The 19,249-nt window shown below is 38.3% G+C and overlaps 1 long non-coding RNA gene across 1 annotated transcript in view; it reads left to right on the forward strand.

Moving 5' to 3' along the window:
- The window catches only part of LOC146407209 (uncharacterized), a 266,633-nt gene that overhangs the window by 172,652 nt on the left and 74,732 nt on the right, over positions 1-19,249 (forward strand). The gene's annotated exons all lie outside the window — the stretch shown is intronic.

The raw sequence follows: 19,249 nt of genomic DNA on the forward strand, positions 1-19,249 counted from the left end.
TCCTATTGATCCATTCTTTCTATTACCGCTTGTGCAGACAAGCAGTTTGGTGTCATACCTATGAAACCATTGCCTAATCTATGGCCACAAGAGTCTCACTCCCATTCTTTTCTCCAAGTGTCTTGTAGTTTAAGCTCTTTCATTGAGTTCTATCATCCTTTTGAGTTAATTTTTGTGTGAAGTGGGAGGTGAAAGTCTAGCTTCATTCTTTTGCTTCTGACTATTCAGTTGTCTGAGCATGGTTTGTTGAAAGCACTATTCTTTCCCCCTTGAATTTCCCTGGAAGCCTTCTTGAAAATAATTTGTTCATAAATGTGAAGGTTTATTTGTAGACTCTTGATTTTATTCCTTAGGATTATGCTAGTATGGCATTGTCATTTAACTGAAGTAGAGTTTATGTGTGACAAATATATAACTTGCAGGTGTACACTATAGTGGTTAATAATTTTTTAAATGTTATACTTTTTTATAGTTATTACAAAATCTTGGCTATATTCCCCATGCTGTTCAATATATCCATGTGGCTTATTATTTTATTTTTTTAGCTGCATATATTTCAGTTTATTTATTTTTTTATCTTTTCTTTTTATATATATTTTTTCTACTGTATAGCATGGTGACCCAGTTACACATACATGTACACATTATTTTTTTCACATTACATGTTCCATCATCATCGACTAGAGTTCCCAGCGCTACACAGCAGGATCCCATTGCTAATCCATCCCGAAGGCCACATTCTGCATCTATTTACCCCAAGTTCCCAGTCCCACCCACTCCTGCCAACTCCCTCCCCCTCCCCCTTGACAACCACAAGTCTATCCTCCAAGTCCATGAATTTCTTTTCTGTGGAAAGCTTCCTCTGTGCCATATATTGTATTCCAGATATAAGGGATATCATATGGTATTTGTCTTTCTCTTTCTGACTTACTTCACTCAGGATGACAGTCTCTAGCCCATCCATGTTGGTGCAAATGGCCTTGTGTTATTCTTTTTTATGGCTGAGTAGTATTCCATTGTGTTTATACCACATCTTCCCAATCCAATCATATGTCAGTAGACATTATGGGTGATTCCATGTTTTTCCTATTGTGAATAGTGCTGCACTGAACATGCAGGTGCATGTGTCTATTTTAAGGAGAGTTTTGTCTGGATATATGCCCAAGAGTGGGATTGCTGGGTCATATGGTAGTTCTATGTATAGATTTCTAAGGTACCTCCATACTGTTCTGCAGAGTGGTTGTACCAGATTACATTCCTACCAAGAGTGGAGGAGGGTTCCCTTTTCTCCACACCCACTCCAATTTTGTTCTTTGTGAACTTATGAACGATTGCCATTCTGACTGTTGTGAGTTGGTATCTTGTGCTACTTTTGATTTGCATTTCTCTAATGATCAGGGATATTGAGCATTTTTTATGTGTTTGTTGGCCATCTGTATATCTTCCTTGAATATTTGTCTATTCAGGTCTTTTGCCCATTTTTCCATTGGGTTGTTGGCTTTTTTGCTATTGAGTATAAGTTGTTTGTATATTTTAGAAATTAAGCCCTTGTCAGTTGCATCATTTGAAAGTATTTTCTTCCATTTTGTAAGTTGTCTTTTTGTTTTCTTTTTGGTTTCCTTTGCTGTGCAAAAGCTTGTCAGTTTGATGAGGTCCCATTGATTTATTTGTGCTTTTCTTTCTGTTGATTTGGGAGTCTGACCTGAGAAAATATTTGTCAGGTTGATGTCAGAGAATGTTTTGCCTATGTTCTCTTCTAGGAGTTTGATGGTATCTGGTCTAGTATTTAAGTCTTTCAGCCATTTTGAGACTATTTTTGTGCGTGTTGTGAAGGTGTGTTCATTTCATTGATTTGCATGTAGCTGTCCAGTTTTCCCAGCAATACTTGCTGAAAAGATTGTCTATTTCCCATTTTATATTTTTGCCTCCTTTGTCAAAGATTATTTGAAAATAGGTGTCTGGGTTTATTTCTGGGTTTGCTGTTCTTTTCCATTGTTCTGTCTGTTTTGTACCAGTACCATATTATCTTGATTACCGTGGCTTTGTAATATTTCCTTATGTCTGGGAGATTTATGCTTTCTGCTTGGTTTTTATTCATCAGAATTTCTTTTACAGTTTTGGATCTTTTGTTGTTCCATATGTATTTTTACATTGTTTGTTCTAGTTCTGTAAAAAATGTCCTGGGTAATTTGATAGGGATTGCATTGAATCTGTAGATTGCTATGGGTAGTATGGCCATTTGTACAACATTAATTTTTCCAACCCAGGAGCATGGAATATCTTTCCATTTCTTTACACCTTCTTTAATTTCCTTGATTAATGTTTTATAGTTCTCAGCATATATGTCCTTTACCTACTTTGTCAGGTGCATTCCCAGGTATTTGATTTTTGGGGGTGCAGTTTTAAAAGGTATTGTGTTTTTATATTCCTTTTCTAAATTTTCATTGTTGGTATACAGAAATATGACTGAATTCTGAATGTTGACCTTATATTCTGCTACTTTGCTGAATTTGTTGATCAAGTAGTTTTTGGGTTGAGTCCTTATGGTTTTATATGCATAGTATCATGTCATCTGCATACAGTGGAAGTTTTATCTCTTCTCTTATTACTTGGATGCCTTTTATATATTTTGTTTGTCTGATTGCTCTGGCTAGGACTTCCAGTACTATTTTGTATAAGAGTGGTGAGAGTGGGCATCCCTGTCTTGTTCCAGATTTTAGTGGGAAGGCTTTCAGCTTTTCTCTATTGAGTATTATATTTTCTGTGGGTTTGTCATAAGTGGCTTTGACTATGTTAAGGAATGTTCCCTCTATACCCACTTTGGTGAGAGTTTTTATCATGAATGGATGTTGGACTGCGTCAAATGCTTTTTCTGCATTTATTGAGAAGATCATATGTTTTTTGACTTTTCTTTTGTTAATGTGGTGTGTGACATTGATTGGTTTGCGTATGTTGAACCATCCTTGTGTACCTGGGATGAATCCTACCTGGTCATGGTGTACGATTTTTTTTTTGATATGTTGTTGGATTTGGTTGGCTATGATTTTGTTGAGAATTTTTGCATATATATTCATCAAAGATATTGGCTGATAGTTTTCTTTTTTGGTGTTATTTTTGTCTGCTTTTGGAATTAGAGTGAAGGTGGCATCATAGAATGTCTTTGGGGGTTTTCCTTCTTCTTGCACATTTTGAAAAAGTTTAAGGAACATAGGCACAAGTTCCTCTATGTATGTTTGGTGGAATTCACCTGTGAAGCCATCTGGTCCTGCACTTTTATTTGTAGAGAGGTTTTTTATGACATATTCAATTGCATTTCTAGTGATTGGTCTGTTCAGTTCATCTATTCCTACTTGATTCAACTTTGGCAGGCTCAAATTCTCTAGACAGTTGTCCATTTCTTCTTGGTTGTCGTATTTGTTGGCATATAATTGTATTCTTGCATGGTTTTTTGCATTTCTATAGTATCCATTTTGACTTCTTTTTCATTTCTTATTTTGTTTGTTTGGGTTTTTTCTCTCCTCTTCTTGGTGAGTCTAGAGAGGTTTTTCAATTTTGTTTACCTTTTTGAAGAACCAGCTCTTGGTTTTATTGATTTCTTCTATTGTTTTTTGAATCTCTATTTTATTGATTTCCTCTTTGTTGTTTTGATTTCTTCTATTGTTTTTTGAATCTCTATTTTATTGATTTCCTCTCGTTTTTATGATTTCCTTCCTTCTGCTGACTTTAGGTTTTGTTTGTTCTTCTTTTTCTGTTTCATTTAGTTGGTGGTTTAAGTTGTCAATTTGAGATCCTTCTTCTTTACCAAAGGCCGGTATTGCTCTGAAGTTCCCTATGAGCACTGCTTTTGCATCATCCCATAGATTTTGAGTGGTTTTATCTTCATTATCACTTGATTAGAGGTATTTTTAAATTTCTTTCTTGATTTCTTAATTGACCCATTGGTTTTTTAGTAGCATGTTGTTTAGTCACCATATAGTAGGTATTTTCTCATTTCTTTTCCTTTGGTTTATTTACATTTCATGCCATTGTGGTCAGAGAAGATACTTAAAATATTTCCTATACTCTTAAATTTGTTGAGGTTATCTTTGATACTTAATATGTGATCAGTTCTTGAGAATGTTCCATGAACACTTGATAAGAATGTGTATTCTGATTTTTTTGGATGTAATGTCCTGAAAATGTTGATTTAGTCTAAATTTTCTATTGGATCCTTTAGGATCTCTGTTGCCTTATTGATTTTATGTCTAGAGAATCTGTCCATTGATATGAGTGGGGTGTTAACGTTTCCTACTATGATTGTATTCCCATCAATTTCTGCTTTTATGTCTCTTAGTATTTGTTATTGGTATCTGGGTGCTCCTATATTATGGGCATATATGTTGATGATTGTAATATCCTCTTCTTGAATGGATCCTTTAACCATTAAATAGTGCCCTACTTTGTCTTTCTTTAGGAACTTCTTTTAAATGTCTATTTTGTCTGATATGAGTATTGCAACTCCTTCTTTCCTGTCTTATCCATTGGCATGAAATATTTTTTCCTATCCCCTCAATCTCTATGTGTCCTTTGCCCTAAGGTGAGTTTCTCATAGACAGCAGATTGAAGGTTTTTGCTTTTTTATCAAATCAGCCGCTCTGTGTCTTTTTATTGGTGCATTCAATCCATTGACATTTAAGGTGATAATTGATGGAGTTCCAGTCGTGGCACAGTGGTTAACGAATCCAACTAGGAACCATGAGGTTGCGGGTTCGATCCCTCGCCTAGCTCAGTGGGTTAACCATCCGGCGTTGCCATGAGCTGTGTGCATTGCTGTGGCTCTGGCTTAGGCAGGCAGCTACAGCTCCATTAGACCCCTAGCCTGGGAACCTCCATATGCCATGGGAGCAGCTCAAGAAATGGGAAAAAGACAAAAAAATGAATAAATAAATACTAACTTGAATTAAAAAAAGGTGATAATTGATTATTGTTTATTCATTGCAATTCTAAACCTCCTTTTCCAGTTGATTCTATGATTCTCCATTCTTCCTTTCTTTGCTTTTTTTTTTTTTTTGGTTGTTTTGTTTCCTTTTATTACATGCTTGAGTACTTTTAATTTTTTGTGAATGTACTATTCCATTTTTTATTTTTTTCACCCTGTTTTTTAAGTATGTTAACCTCTTCCTGTAACTCTTTGCTTTATCCTGAGAGTCCTGTAGGCTCAAACACTTCATTAAAATAATAAAATGAAGAATCTATTTATTTCCTTACTTCCCTTGCCCACATTGTATGATTTTGATGTCTTTTTTTTTTTCCTTAACATCTTCATCATTAGATCAGTATGCCGGCTTATTTAAGTGACTGCTTTCTAATTGTGGTTTCCTACATCATAGTTTTTCCTCTTTTTTTTTTTTAATTTAGAGAAGCCCTTTCAGTATTTCTTTTAGAATGGGTTTCACATTGCTGTATTCTTGTAGCTTTTGTTTGTTGGAGAAATTCTTTATTTCCCCTTATATTTTAAATGATATTCTTGATGGATAGAGTATTCTAAGTTGCAATTTTTTTTCCTTTTAGCACTTTAAATATATCTTTCCATTCCCTCCTGGCCTGTAGAGTTTTTGTAGAGAAATCAGCTGATAGACTTTTGGGGTTCCCTTATAATTGGTGATTTGCTTTTCTCTTCCTGCCTTTAGAATACTCTCTTTATCATTAACTTTTGCCATTTTCATTATAATATGTCTTGGCATGGATCTATTTGGGTTCAACTTGTTTGGGGCCCTCTGTTCTTCCCATATCTTGATATCAGTATCCTTTAGATTTGGAAAGTTTTCAGCCATAATTTCTTCAAATGTAGTTTCAATCCCCTTTTTATTTTCTTTTTCTGGAATTCCTATTATGCGTTGATTGGCTTGCTTTATATTATCTCATAGGTCTCTTGTATTTCATGTTTTTTCATTTGGTTTTCTGTCTGCTGTCCTGTTTGGGTGATTTGCATTATTCTATCTTCCACATCACCAATTTGTTCCTCTGCCTTATTCATTCTGGTCTTTATTTCCTTTAGCACCATTTGTATCTCTGCAAATGAATTTCCTAGTTTTTCTTGGCTCCTTCTTTTATTATCCACTTCCTTTCTGAGGGAATCTGCTTTTCCATATATATTTTCACATAATTCCTTCAGTATTTTCACTATCTCCCTTTCGAACTCAGAGCCTGTCAGAGTACAAGGGTTTGTTTCATTGTTGACTACCTTAGCTGAGTTCTCCTGTTGCTTTAACTGGGAATGGTTTCTGAGCTTCTTCATCTTGCATGTATTTTTTTCCTGTGAATTTGGGGAGGTCAAAATGTAGTTTGGCACAGTCTTGGGCCCGCCTCAGCATTGGGGTGCTTTCTGCCACTGAGCAGGGCTAGCCAGGTTGCAACATGGTGGCGGGGTGCTTCCCAATGGTTGGTGGGGCTTCCCAGAGTGCACTGCAGTAGCTGGGCATTTTCCAAGGGTGGGTGGGGCTGACCTGAGCATTCAGTGGTGACAGGCCACTTTCTTGAGGGTTGTGGAGCTGATCTGCTCAGATGGCAGGAAGCTCCTGGATGCCAAGGGGGGCAGGGGAGATGCACTGGGAACACTCTGATTTCTGCTAGTTGGCAGGTAAGCATGCATGCTGGGGCACAAGGAGTTTTCTATAGAAGCCCACCCTTCCTCCTCTCCCCTCTCCAACAATGGTGCCTTGTCTCTACAGCAGGTCCAGACATTCTCCTGGATTCCTTCTGTCATGGCTTTCCACTCCCAAGCCCTTAGTTTATCACTCTCTCTGCCAGTCATGTACCGCTCCCTAGTCCCTTAGGCTGTCTCCACACTGCCAACCCCAGCCTGCTCCCAGGGACTGACCTCCAAAGTTTAGATCTTGGCACCCAGGCCCAACACGAACATATCAGTCTGTGCTGTCGGTGCCAGTGGTTTGGATGATCTGTGCCTCTTTGACTCTGCTTTTCAATTCTCAGACCTGCTGCACTTTTCTTGGCATCTTGGAGATTTCTCTGAATCAGCTGATCTTTCCATCAGTTAGGTTGCTTCCCAGAGTGTAGGTTCCCTTTCTCCTTCACAGCTCCCTATTGGGAATGCTAGTCCTGTCCTGATTGACCTTCTTTCTCTCTCCTCTCTCTCTGTTTCTGCTAAGCCATGATGGGAACTCCTTGCTGGATCAAATCTGAAGAAAAAGAAAGGATGTGAATGAGTTTGACAAACTTTAAGTGGAGGTAGAGGAGTAAGTTAGTGGTGTTGACTAGGTGTGGTGGCTGAAAGCGATTCTGGGAAGCATGATTTTTCCAGTGAACTGAGAGTGAATTATGCTCTATGATTGCACAGGTGCTATGTCCTTGTCACTGATGGGGCCCATGGAAGGGTGGTCTGAGACCCATTCTCCACAAAGCCTTCAGTCTGCACCCTTAGAGATGTGAATCCCAGAATAGTTTCCCTGCATGGTGATATGAAGATCCAGAAAGCGTATGGCAGAGAAGGATGCAGAAAAGAAAGCAAAAATGAAAAGGAAGGGGCTCTATGGGCTGTGTGCTTATTTGAGTGCATCTGCACACACATGGCCTTAGGTATACTCTGCTCCCTGTCCCCTTCCCTGTGCCTCTATCCTCACCTTGAGGTACTGTCCAGCCTCAGTCTGTGATACTTGCATGAAGGGGCTTGGGTTCAATGTCCTTTTGTCTTCCCGGGAAGACATGACTGGAGTCACACAGCCATTTATTGTGTGTAAGAACCATAGCGACTGAAGATTTAGGTCATTGGTGATGCCCCAGGGTCAGGAGCTGGGTAGAGCTACTGCATTTTCACTGGCAGTGTCTCCTGGGACCCATTCCTGGACCTGCTAGTTAGATATAGATGGGACAATTGTCCAATGTGCCAGATGTCACCTCTGGATGTTGTCCCCCTGTGTCCCAGCAGCAATGGTTATAATTCAATTCAGATGGACCAGACTGGTGTCTGTGGCCACACCCTGGTTTCTCCCCTGGGTGAGGAGCAGCCATGATCCATCCTCCCAGTCTTAACCCTGAACAGGTCCATTCATGGCATCCATGCTTCCTCATTAGTCCTGTCCCCATGGGTGAATACATTATGTCCAGGAAATAAGTAAAAGAATAAAGATAGACTAGTTCAGAGGTCACAATCATTGTTTTAAATGTCATGTAGAAGAGGAAACATTCTTATTTAATTATTTCAGAGAACTGAGATATGAATAATATTTAGATTCTGCTTTGGGACTAGCGATTCTGCTTTGGCTAATCATTTGTTTATAAAAATAAATTAATTTCTGGATAACTTCATTTGTTTTTGTTTAAATGTGTGCTAAACATGAAAGAGCATATGAAACATGTATGTTCTCTTGTGAATGTTAATAAAATCAATCCCTATTCTCCCATCACTCAGCTTAAATAGTATATGGGTCAATCCTTTATTTATTTGTTGCCATGAGTTAGGGTTTCTTATTTTTTTGAATATTATTAAAAATTTATTTACTTATTTATGTATTTTTTGGCTTTTTAGGGCTGTACCCATATGAAATTTCCCAGGTCTAATTGGAGCCACAGTTGCTGGCCTATGCCATAGCCACAGCAATGGATGATCTGAGCCACATCTGGGAACTGTACCACAGCTCATGGCAATACCAGATCCTTAACCCACTGAGTGAAGCCAGGGATTCAACCGATGTCCTCATGGATACTAGTTGGATTCATCTCTGCTTTGCTGCAGCACAATGAGAACTCCTAGGTTTTTTTTTTTAAATTAAAAAATTTTATTGTGATTGAACCTGATGCAGAATATTGTGAGAAAAAGAATGTATACATATTTGTAACTGAGTCACTTTGCTGTACAGCAGAAATTGACAAAACATTGTAAATCAGCTATAATAAAAAAATAAAAAATAAAAAGTAAGAAATAAATTTTTTAACAGAAATTTACAGGTCACTTTCCATCTATAGTTATCACAAATATTGGTACTATTCCCCATGTTTACAATGTATGCTAGAATCTCTCTTATATCCAATAGTTTGTGTCTCCCATTCCTCCACCCCAATAATGTCCCCTCCCCCATTGGTATCCATTAGTTTGTTCTCTATACCTGTGAGTCTGCTTCTGTTTTGTTTTATTCACTAGTTTGCTGTATTTTTTAGGTTTCACATATAAGTGATATCCCACAATATTTGTCTTTCTTCTGTCTTATTTCTCTCAGCATAATGCCCAAGAATTTCTTAGAAACCAATCACGTATGTATCAGTTCCCCAATTTAGGAGAGAATTATTACCAGCAGAGTGAATCTCCTTTTTTGTATTCTGTTAGTCATTCCCTTTCTCTTCTTCTCAAAGTAAAATAATCCTTACCATCTTGATAACATTTTAGTTAGTTTTGCCTGCCTTTGAGCATTATATTCATGCCCTCAAACAATATACATTCTTTTTTCAGGCTATTTTGTTCAAGCTTACTTTTGTGAGATCATCCAGATAGCCATATGGAGCTGTAATTTGTTCATTTCCATTGCTGAGTGTTGCCCTTCTCTCTCACACAATACTCATGCAACCTGTTCTTTAAAAAACTTGTTATAGTTGATTTACAATGTTTTGTCAAATGCTACTGTACAGCAAAGTTACCCAGTCATACATGACCTTTTTTTGTTGTCCTTTTAGGGCCACAATGGCATGGGGAGGTTCGCAGGCTAGGGGTCTAATTGGAGCTCTTGCCACTGATATACACCAGAGACACAGCAATGCCAGATCTGAGCCTCATCTGTGACCTACACCACAGCTCAGGGCAAGGCAGATCCTTAACACACTGAGCGAGACCAGGGATTGAACCCACAACCTCATGGTTCCTATTCAGATTCATTTCTGCTGAGCCATGATGGGAACTCCTATATATATTCTTTTTTCTCACTTTATCCTCCATCATGTTCCAACAAAAGTGGTCAGATATAGTTCCCTGTGCTGTACAGCAGGATCTCATTGCATATCCACTCCAAATGCCATAGTTTGCATCTACTCAACCCAAACTCCCAGTCCATCCCACTCCCTACCCTCCCCCTTGGCAATTGCAAGTCTTTTATCCATGTCTCTGAGTTTCTTTCTTTTCTAGAAGTAGGTTCATTTGTGCCATATGCTAGATTCCAGATATAGGTGATATCATATGGTATTTGTCTTTCTCATTATGACTTATTTCATTAAGTCTGAGAATTTCTAGTTCCATACATGTTGTTGAAAATGGCTTTTAGTTCTTTTTATGACTGAATAGTATTCCATTGTGTATATGTACATCTTAATCAATTCATCTATCGATGGACATTTGGGTTGTTTCCATGTCTTGGCTATTGTGAATAGTGCTACAATGAACATAGGAGTGCAGTATTTTTTCCAAGTAAAGTTTAGTCTGGATATATGCCCAGGAATGTGTTTGCTGGGTCATACAGTAATTCTATATTCAGTTTTCCAAGGTACCTTCATACTGCTTTCATAGTGGTTGTATGAATTTACATTCCCACCAAATGTGTATGAAAGTTTCCTTTTCTCCACACTCTCTCCAGGATTTCTTATTTGTAGACTTACTAAGGATGGCCACTCTGAGTGTGAATTTGACCACTCTGAGTGTGAATTGGTATAACTCTTAGAGGTTTTGATTTGCCTTTCTCTAATAATTAGTGATGTTGAGCATTTTTTCATGTGCCTGTTGGCCACCTGCATGTCTTTTTTGGAGAAATCTCTATTCAGGTCTTCTGCCCATTTTTCAATTCTTTTTTCTTTTTTCTTTTGTGCCATTGAGTCCTATGAGTTGTTTGTATATTTTGGAGATTAAGCCCCTGTCAGTTACATCCTTGGAAAATATTTTCTCCCATTCCGTAGGTTATCTTTTTGTTTTTGGTTGTTTGTTTTGTTTTGCTTTGTTTGCTGTTTAATTTGGTGTGCAAAAGCTTGTAAGTTTGATTAGGTGCCATTGGTTTATTTTCGTTTTTATTTCTATTGCTTTGGAAGACTGACTTAGTAAATCTTTTGTACAGTAAATGTCAAAGAATGTTTTGCCTGTGTTTTATTCTAGGAATTTTATGGTTCTTGACATATGTTTAAGTCTTTAAACCATTTAGAGTTTATTTTTCTGCATGGTGTGAGAGTGTCTTCCAGTTTCATTGATTTACATGAAGCTGTCCAGTTTTGCCAGCACCATTTGCTGAAGAGACTGTCTTTTTCCCATTTTATGTTCTTGCCTCCTTTGTCAAAGATTAATTGACTGTAGGTGTCCGGGTTTTTTTTCTGGGTTTGCTATTCTGTCCCATTGGTCTATATGTCTGGTTTGGTAACCAGTACCACACTGTCTTGATGACCGTGGCTCAGTAAGATTACGTGAAGTCTGGGAGAGTTATACCTCCTGCTTGGTTTTTGTTCCTCAGAATTGCTTTGTCAATTCTTGGTATTTCGTGGTTCCATATAAATGTTTGGATTGTTTGTTCTAGTTCTGTGAAAAATGTCCTGAGTAATTTGATAAGGATTTGCCTTGACTGTGTAGATTGCTTTGGATAGTATGGCCATTTTAACAGGATTAATTCTTCCAATCCAGGAGCATACACTATCTTTCCATTTCTTTGAGTAGTTTTTTGATTTCTTTGATTACTGTTTTATAGTTCTCCTTGGTCAGTTTTATTCCTAGGTATTTAATTTTGGGGGGCATGATTTTAAAGGTATTGTATTTGCATAGTCCTTTCCTAATATTTCATTGTTAGTATACAGAAATGCAACAGATATCTGAATGTTAATCATCTATGCTGCTACTTTGCTGAATTCATTGGTGAGTTTGAGCAGTTTTTGTGTGGAGTCCTTAGAGTTTTCTACTTAGAGCATTCTGTCATCTGCATAGGGTGACAATTTTACCACTTCTCTTCCATTTTGGATACATTTTATTTCTTTCATTTGTCTGATTGCTGTGGCTTGGATTTCCAATACCATGTATAGTAAAAGTGGTGAGAGTGGGCATCCTTGTCTTGTTGCAGAAATTATTTTATTTTTTTTTAATTTTATACATATTTTTGGCTTTTTAGGGCTGCACCCACAGAATATGGATGTTCCAAGGGAAGGGGTCTATTTGGAGCTACAGCTGCCAGCCTACGCCACAGCCACAGCAACACCAGATCCGAGCCATGTCTGCAAACTACACCACAGCTCATGGCATTACTGGGTCATTAACCCACTGAGCAATGACAGGGTTGGAACTTGCAACCTCATGGTTACTAGTCAGATTCATTTCTGCTGTGCCATGATGGAACTCCTTGTTCATTTTATTTTATTGGGAAATATTTCAGCTTTTCTCTGTTGCGTATTATATTGGCTGTGGGTTTGTCATAAATGGCTTTTCTTATGTTAAGATGTATTAACCCTCTATACCTTTGTTGATAATAATTTTTATCATGAATCAATGTTGCCTGCAACCTATTCTTTGTAAAATAATTGTTTTTTTGATTATTAGGAATAGCACTGTTGCAATCATTCCTGTATATGTTTCTTGGCTGCACATGTGCATTTCTTTATATTTTCTATATAACTAGGAGTGGAATTTCTTGGTTGTAGAATGTTTGCATCTTCAGCTTTAGTTCGCAATATGAAATTGACTTCCAAAAAGATTGTACCAAGATGCATTTCCACCGGTAATGTGTGAAGATATGGTTGTAGCTCATTCTTACAACACTTGTTGGTGTTACCCTTTTTCATTTTAATCATTTGCTGTGTGTATATTGAGGGTAATCTCCTGGTGGTTTGATATTGTGTTTCATTGATTAAAAATGAGATTGAGTATCTTTTAAACACTTAGCAATTTTTTTTTTGGTCTTTCTAGGGCCACACCCTTGGCTTATGGAGGTTCCCAGGGTAGGGGTCGAATCAGACCTGTCGCTGTTAGTCTATGCCACAGCCAAAGCAATACAAGATGCAAACCACATATGTGACCTACACATCCTTAACTCACTGAGCAAGGCCAGGGATTGAGCCCATGTCCTCATAGATACTTGTTGTGTTTGTTAAACACTGAGCCACAACAGGAACTCCCTTATTAGGATTTTTATTTTCTAATTTTAAAACTGCTCATCTAAATGTTCATTTTTCTATTTAGTTGTCTATTATATTCTAATTTATTGAGGGAACTATTTAAATATTCTAGATAGCAGTCCTTTGTGAATTGTATGTTTACAGATATTTTCTCTCTGTGGTTTGTTTTTTTCATTCTTATTACAGTCTTTTTAGCTAATACTGAAAATATTAACTTATTAATGTCATCAATACCTTTTTTTTATTAATGCTTTACTTGTGTCTGGCTTATGAACTCCATTCTTCCCTGAGTTCAGGAAGGGATTTTTCAGCACTTTCTTCTAAAAAGTTTGTAATTTTGCTTTTCAAAATTAGTGACAATATATCTGGAATTGATTTTTGTGTATGGTGTGACTTGATGGTGGGAGTGTCTTTTTTAACCTATTTTTGTTTGCATTGAGACAATGTTGACCTAAACAATGTACAATCTAATAGTTGAGAGTTAAGTTTTATTTGGGGCAAAATTAGGACTTAAGCCCAGGAAGCAGTATCTTAAGTAACCCTGATAAAACTGCTCCCAGAAGGCAAGGGAGAGTTAGGATATAGAGGAGTTAGCAACAAAGGACAGGTAGTAGGAACAAAAGATTACAGGAAAACAGATATCTCAAATTATGGAATGTAGTGCTTTTCTATGGGATGATGCAAAGATCTGGGCTCACAGAAATGATTCCTTTGACATGCTTCTCAGCTATCTGGGGCCAGCATCCAGTATTTTGACAGCCTCAGTTTCCCCAGAGTTTGCTGTTAGGAGTGGCTGTAGTCTGGTAGCTGCTAGATGGCAGGTATTCTTTGTTTCTTTCCTGAGTTCCCTCAGGGCTCACCAGCTCTCCCTTGGAGGTGCCTCTACTCACAGATGACTGTGACATCTTTTGTTTTGTCGAGTTAGCTACAGCCAAGGGGGCAGCATTTCAGGCAGCTCTGCAGTACAACCCCAAAGAGGAGAGGGGAAATATCAGGATGTGTGTGATAAAGGTGAAGGGGGAGATGCAGGCATCTATGCCTACATTTTACAGAGGTTTGTTGCTGGTTTCATGAAGGTTACTAGTAGTCATGAGGAGCAGACTTCACCAATTGGTGCTTTTCTAGGTAGGAGAAGATGCAAGAATTTGGCCTATAAAATCTTCTCCTAAAAATATGTAAGTATCTGAACATCTGTTTTACCAGTTTGCCCAGAGCACAGAGTGCCTCACTCCTGATCTCCACCCTAAGTTCCCCTCAGAGGACGTTGAGGGTCAGCAGCTACAGGGGCTCATGATTTAACCCATGTAGAGACAAATGGCAGGTGCCAAACTCCAGTTCACAGTGCTGCTCCGTGGTCATGAATACAACCATAGATTTAGGAGGCCTTTTATGACCATTTTGTCCTGTAGTGTCAGGAATGTTTATCCAAGTCTGGCAAAGATTTCATTGTGTGATAACTCTGTTCTCAGGTGGCTGTGGGGTGAGAACACTGAACCCTAACCACTTGAGGTAGGTCCCTAGAACTTGTACCTTTGGAGAAAGAATTCTGCAAAGAGGCTGAGGGTCATGAGGCAAATAGGTATTTATTAAGGAGAAGAGAGAGAAGATAGGTGTGGAAAAAGGACAAGAAGACTGGTGGGGGTAGGGAGAAAGAGAAAGAAAGAGGGAGGGAGAGACAGAGAAAGAGCAATATAGGAAGAGAGTGACACATGCTTTGGAGACATTGAAATCACTCGTATGGGGGCAGGCCTTCTGGGCTTCCTCTGACCAGTCATCTTGCTTTTTCTGGCTTTGGCCTGACTAAGGCCTTCCCTTGTTAATGTGTATTTTTCAACCAAGCCACCCCTCAGCATCTCCATGAGGAGGCCAACTGAGACCCCTAGTGTCTCTATTGATGAGGCATAGTCCCCAGTATTTTTTAACAGAACCCCCCAGTGTCTTCACTAGTAGGGTATAGTCCCCAGTATCTTTCATCTGAGCTTCCCCCAGTGCTTCCTCTGAGAAGGTGTTCCCCAGTGTCTTTCAACTAGCTTCCCCCCAGTGTCTCCTCTGAGAAGGTATACCCTGGTGTCTTTCAACCAGCTTCCTCCCAGTGTCTCTGCTGAGATATCCCCTCCCCTCAGTATTCTTCACTGAGGGGATATTTCCCCTGGTATCTGTCAAACAGCCCCCCACCTCAGTCTCTTTCAACTTATGGGCAGGTACCTATTACACACCACCAAATAAAACTCAGGATCATCGACTAATATGGGAGATCTGAGACCCAGAAGAGACTCATGCCAATTCATCTAGACTCCTCAAGGAGTTGGACAGGCAGAAGGGGCCTCTGCTGGTACCAAGGCTCTAATTCCTTGTAGAGTTCAGGCAAAGGAGAGAAGTCTGCTTTGGGTCTCTTTTTTCATGAACCCTAAAACTGTCTACTTAAAAAATGCACAACCTGAAAGTGGAGAGTCAAGTTTTATTTGGGGTAAAATTAGGACTTTAGCCTGGGAGGCAGTTTCTCAAGTAACCCTGAAAAATTGCTCCCTGGAGACAAGGGGGAAATCAGGATACATGGGAGGTTTTTGCAACAAAGAGTAGGTAGTAGGAACAAAAGATTACAGAAAACCAGATACCTGAAGTTAAGGAATTTAGCACTTTTCTATGGGAAGATGCAAAGGTCTGGGCTCATGGAAATCATTCCCCTGATATGCACCTCAGCTATCTGAGGCCAGTATCCTGTGTTTTCACAGCCTGAGTTTTCTTAGTGCTTGCTGTTAGGGGTGGCTGCAGTCTGATGGCTGCTAGATGGCAGGTATTCTTTGTTCCTCAGGGCTCACCAGCTCACCCTGTAGTACTTGCAGATGACTGTGACATCTTTTGTTTTGTCAAATTAAGTACTTTCCAGGAGGCAGCATTTCTGAGAGCTCTGCAATACCACCCCTAAGAGGAGGGGGAAATATCAGGGTACATGTGATAAAGGTGAAGGGGGAGGTGCATGCATCTATTGCCCACATTTTACACAGGTTTGTTGCTAGTCTCATGAAGGTTACTACTAGTCACAAGGAGCAGATATTACCAATTATTGCTTTTCTAGGTAGGAGAAGATGCAAGAATTGAGGCCATAAAATCTTCACCTAAAAATATCTAAGTATCTGAAGATCTGTTTTTCCAGGTTTGCCCAGAGCACAGAGTACCTCACTCCTCATCTCCACCCTGAGTTCCCCTCAGGGATATTGAGGGTCAGCAGTTGCAGTGGCTTTTGTTTTAACCCACCTAGAGACAGATGGCAAGTGCTGAAAACTCCAGTTCACATTAACAATGTCCTTTGAATTGCCATAATGTGGAACTGTCAGCTGTGAATAAAATGCAGTATTGTTTCTTTTCTTATAGAATTTATATCTTCTATTCATTTTTTTCCTATCCTGTGGCACTGGATGTGACCTTAAGTGCAATGCAGGATAGTTGTGGTAAGAGCTGGTGTTTTGTTTTGTTCCTCATGGGAGGGAAAGGAATTAAATGTATAACCATTACATATTATCTATTCTGTATGTCTGAAAAAAGAACTACTTTTTACAGGCAAAGGGAATGTTCTTCTATGTCCATTTGCTATGTGAACTGGAATTTGGCACTTGGCATCTGCCTCAACATAGATTAAATCATGAGCCAGTGTGGCTGCTTACCCTCAACCCCCCACCCCCAAGGGAGCTCAGGGTGGAGATGAGGAGTGAGGCACTCTGTGCTCTGGGAAAACTGGACAAAGAGGTCTTCAGATAATTAGATATTTTTAGGAAAAATTCATTGAACCCAATTTTTGCATCTCTTCCTATCAAAGAACTAAAATCCTTCATGGTGATATCTGTTCCTCATGACTAGTAGTAACCTTCACAAGACCAGTGGCAAACTTTTGTGAACTGTGTGCCTGGTTTCATGCACCTTCCCCTTCCCCTTTATCACACACATCCTGATGTAATTTCCCCTTGCCTCTTTGGAGCAGAATTTCAGAGCTTTCTTAAATGCTGCAGCCCAGGCTATTTAAAAAAACAAAACAAAACAAAGGATGTCACAGTAATCAGTAAGTGCAGCCACCCCCAAGGGTGAGCTGGTAAGCCCTGAGGGAACTCAGGAAAGAAACAAAGAATGCCTTCCATCTAGCAGCCATCAGACTGCAGCCATTCCTAACATGGAGCACTGAGGAAGCTCAGGATGTGAAAACACAGGATACTGGCCCCAGATAGCTGAGGTGCATATCAGAGAAATGATTTCAGTGAGCCCAGACCTTTGCATCTTCCCATAGAAAAATGCTAAATTCCTTAATTGGAGATATCTGGTCCTCTGTAACCTTTTGTTCTTACCACCTGCCCTTTGTTGCTAAAACTCCTCTATATCCTAACCATGACCCCACCCCCACCTCCCAGGAGCAGTTTTCTCAGGGTTACTTGAGAAGCTGCCTGTTGAGATTAGGTCCTTATTTTGCCCCATATAAAACTTAACTCTCAAATTTCAGGTTGTGCTTTTTTTTTTTTTTTTTTTTTAAGTGGACCACTAACAGAACTTTTTAACTAGCATGTGTTGAATTATAAATTATTTCTTGCTTTTGTTGAGCTGTTATTCTGGCATCATAAAATTTCTGTCCTTTGTTGTTATATTGACTTACTTTGATTTTTGAATGTTAAATCAATTTTGCATTCCTGGGAAAACTCACCTTGGTAACAATAACTTTATATTTTCTCTCATTTTTGTAGTAGTCTTACTAATATTTTACTTTGAATCAATGCATTTAATTCATGAATGAGATCAGACTATTCCTATTCTATTTTGCAATGTTCTTGTTAGTTTTAGGTATCAAGGTTGTGCTAATCTCCAAATGGGAATTGGTATGTGGTCCTTTAATTTCTAGTCTCTGAAAGAGTTTTGCAATCTAGAAATTCTTTCTTGAATGTTTATAAAATGCACTATTGCAGCCATGAGGGCCTGACATTTTCTTTGAAGAAAGGGTTTTGGTTGATTCAGTTTCCTCAAGAGTTGTAGATCTATTTAGGTTTTGTATTTCTTACTAAATTTTTTTGATGGGTTCTGCATTTTTTAATCTAAATTTAAAATTTACTTGTATAACATTATTCATGATATCCGCTTTATTTTAATATCAGAGGTAATGCCATTCTGTGTTAGAGAGAACCACTTTAATGATATAATTTCATTCCAAAATAACATTTGATTATATTAAAATACTATATTCTATAAGAAAATGAACAAAATTGAGTATTTGTATGAATTCTGCAAAGGGGGAGATTTTTAATTATAGCTCTAGCAGAAGGGTTACAAAGAAGTCTTGATTTGATAATGAAGTAAGAACTTCCTTTTGTTAAAAAAATCAGAAAGTTAAGAAGTAAAGAATTAACTAGGAACATTACCAAGGTGAAGAAGTCAAAGCTATAATGTCTTTAATATAAAAAGACCCATACTAGTCATAAAACTTCCCAGTAGGCAGATGACATGAATAAACAATAAGAGAAATATAAAAATTTGTTTTTTTATCCAGGAACATATTCTATTACCAATAATCAAAAAGCTTAAAACTAAAGCAAGGAGATACCATTTTGGCTATCATATTAGTTACATTTAATGGGAAATGTGAACATCAGTATTTGGACAGGACGTAGGCAAAAGGGCACAGTCATTTGCACATTCTGGCAGCATGGATAAGAAGCCTCCAGAATGTTATCCTTAAACATTCTACTTTTCAAAATATTGAAAGTTACAGATGATGAATATAAAAATCACTTCATTTCAGAGTCTTTCATTGCATTGTTATTTGTAATAGAGAAAGCTTAGAAAAGTCCTAAACATCCAACAATGGTGAAACAAAAATTAAGGATCTTTTCCCTATATAATATCAGTTAATAACATGAAGAGAGTTCTTTTATAAATTAAGCAAAAAACTTCTAACATTGTACATTGAGCATTTTCTGAACAAAGTAAAGGACAAAAAAAAAAAAAAAAAACAACTAGAGGGAGTTCCTGTTGAGGCTCAATGAACCAGACTAGTGTCCATAAGGATGTGGGGTTGATTCCAGTCCTCACTCAGTGCACTAACCATCTGTCCTTGCAGCAAGCTGCAGTGAAGTTTGCAGACATGGCTCAGATCCCATGTTGCTGCGGCTGTGGTATAGATCAGCAGCTGTAACTCCAGTTCGACCCCTAGCCTGGGAAC

The sequence above is a fragment of the Sus scrofa genome, chromosome 1, assembly GCF_054392235.1.
Source record: "Sus scrofa isolate SSC_HxYL_T2T_F1_AM1 chromosome 1, Sscrofa_HxYL_maternal_Yorkshire_Landrace_v2.0, whole genome shotgun sequence".
NCBI classification, from domain to species: Eukaryota; Metazoa; Chordata; class Mammalia; order Artiodactyla; family Suidae; genus Sus; species Sus scrofa.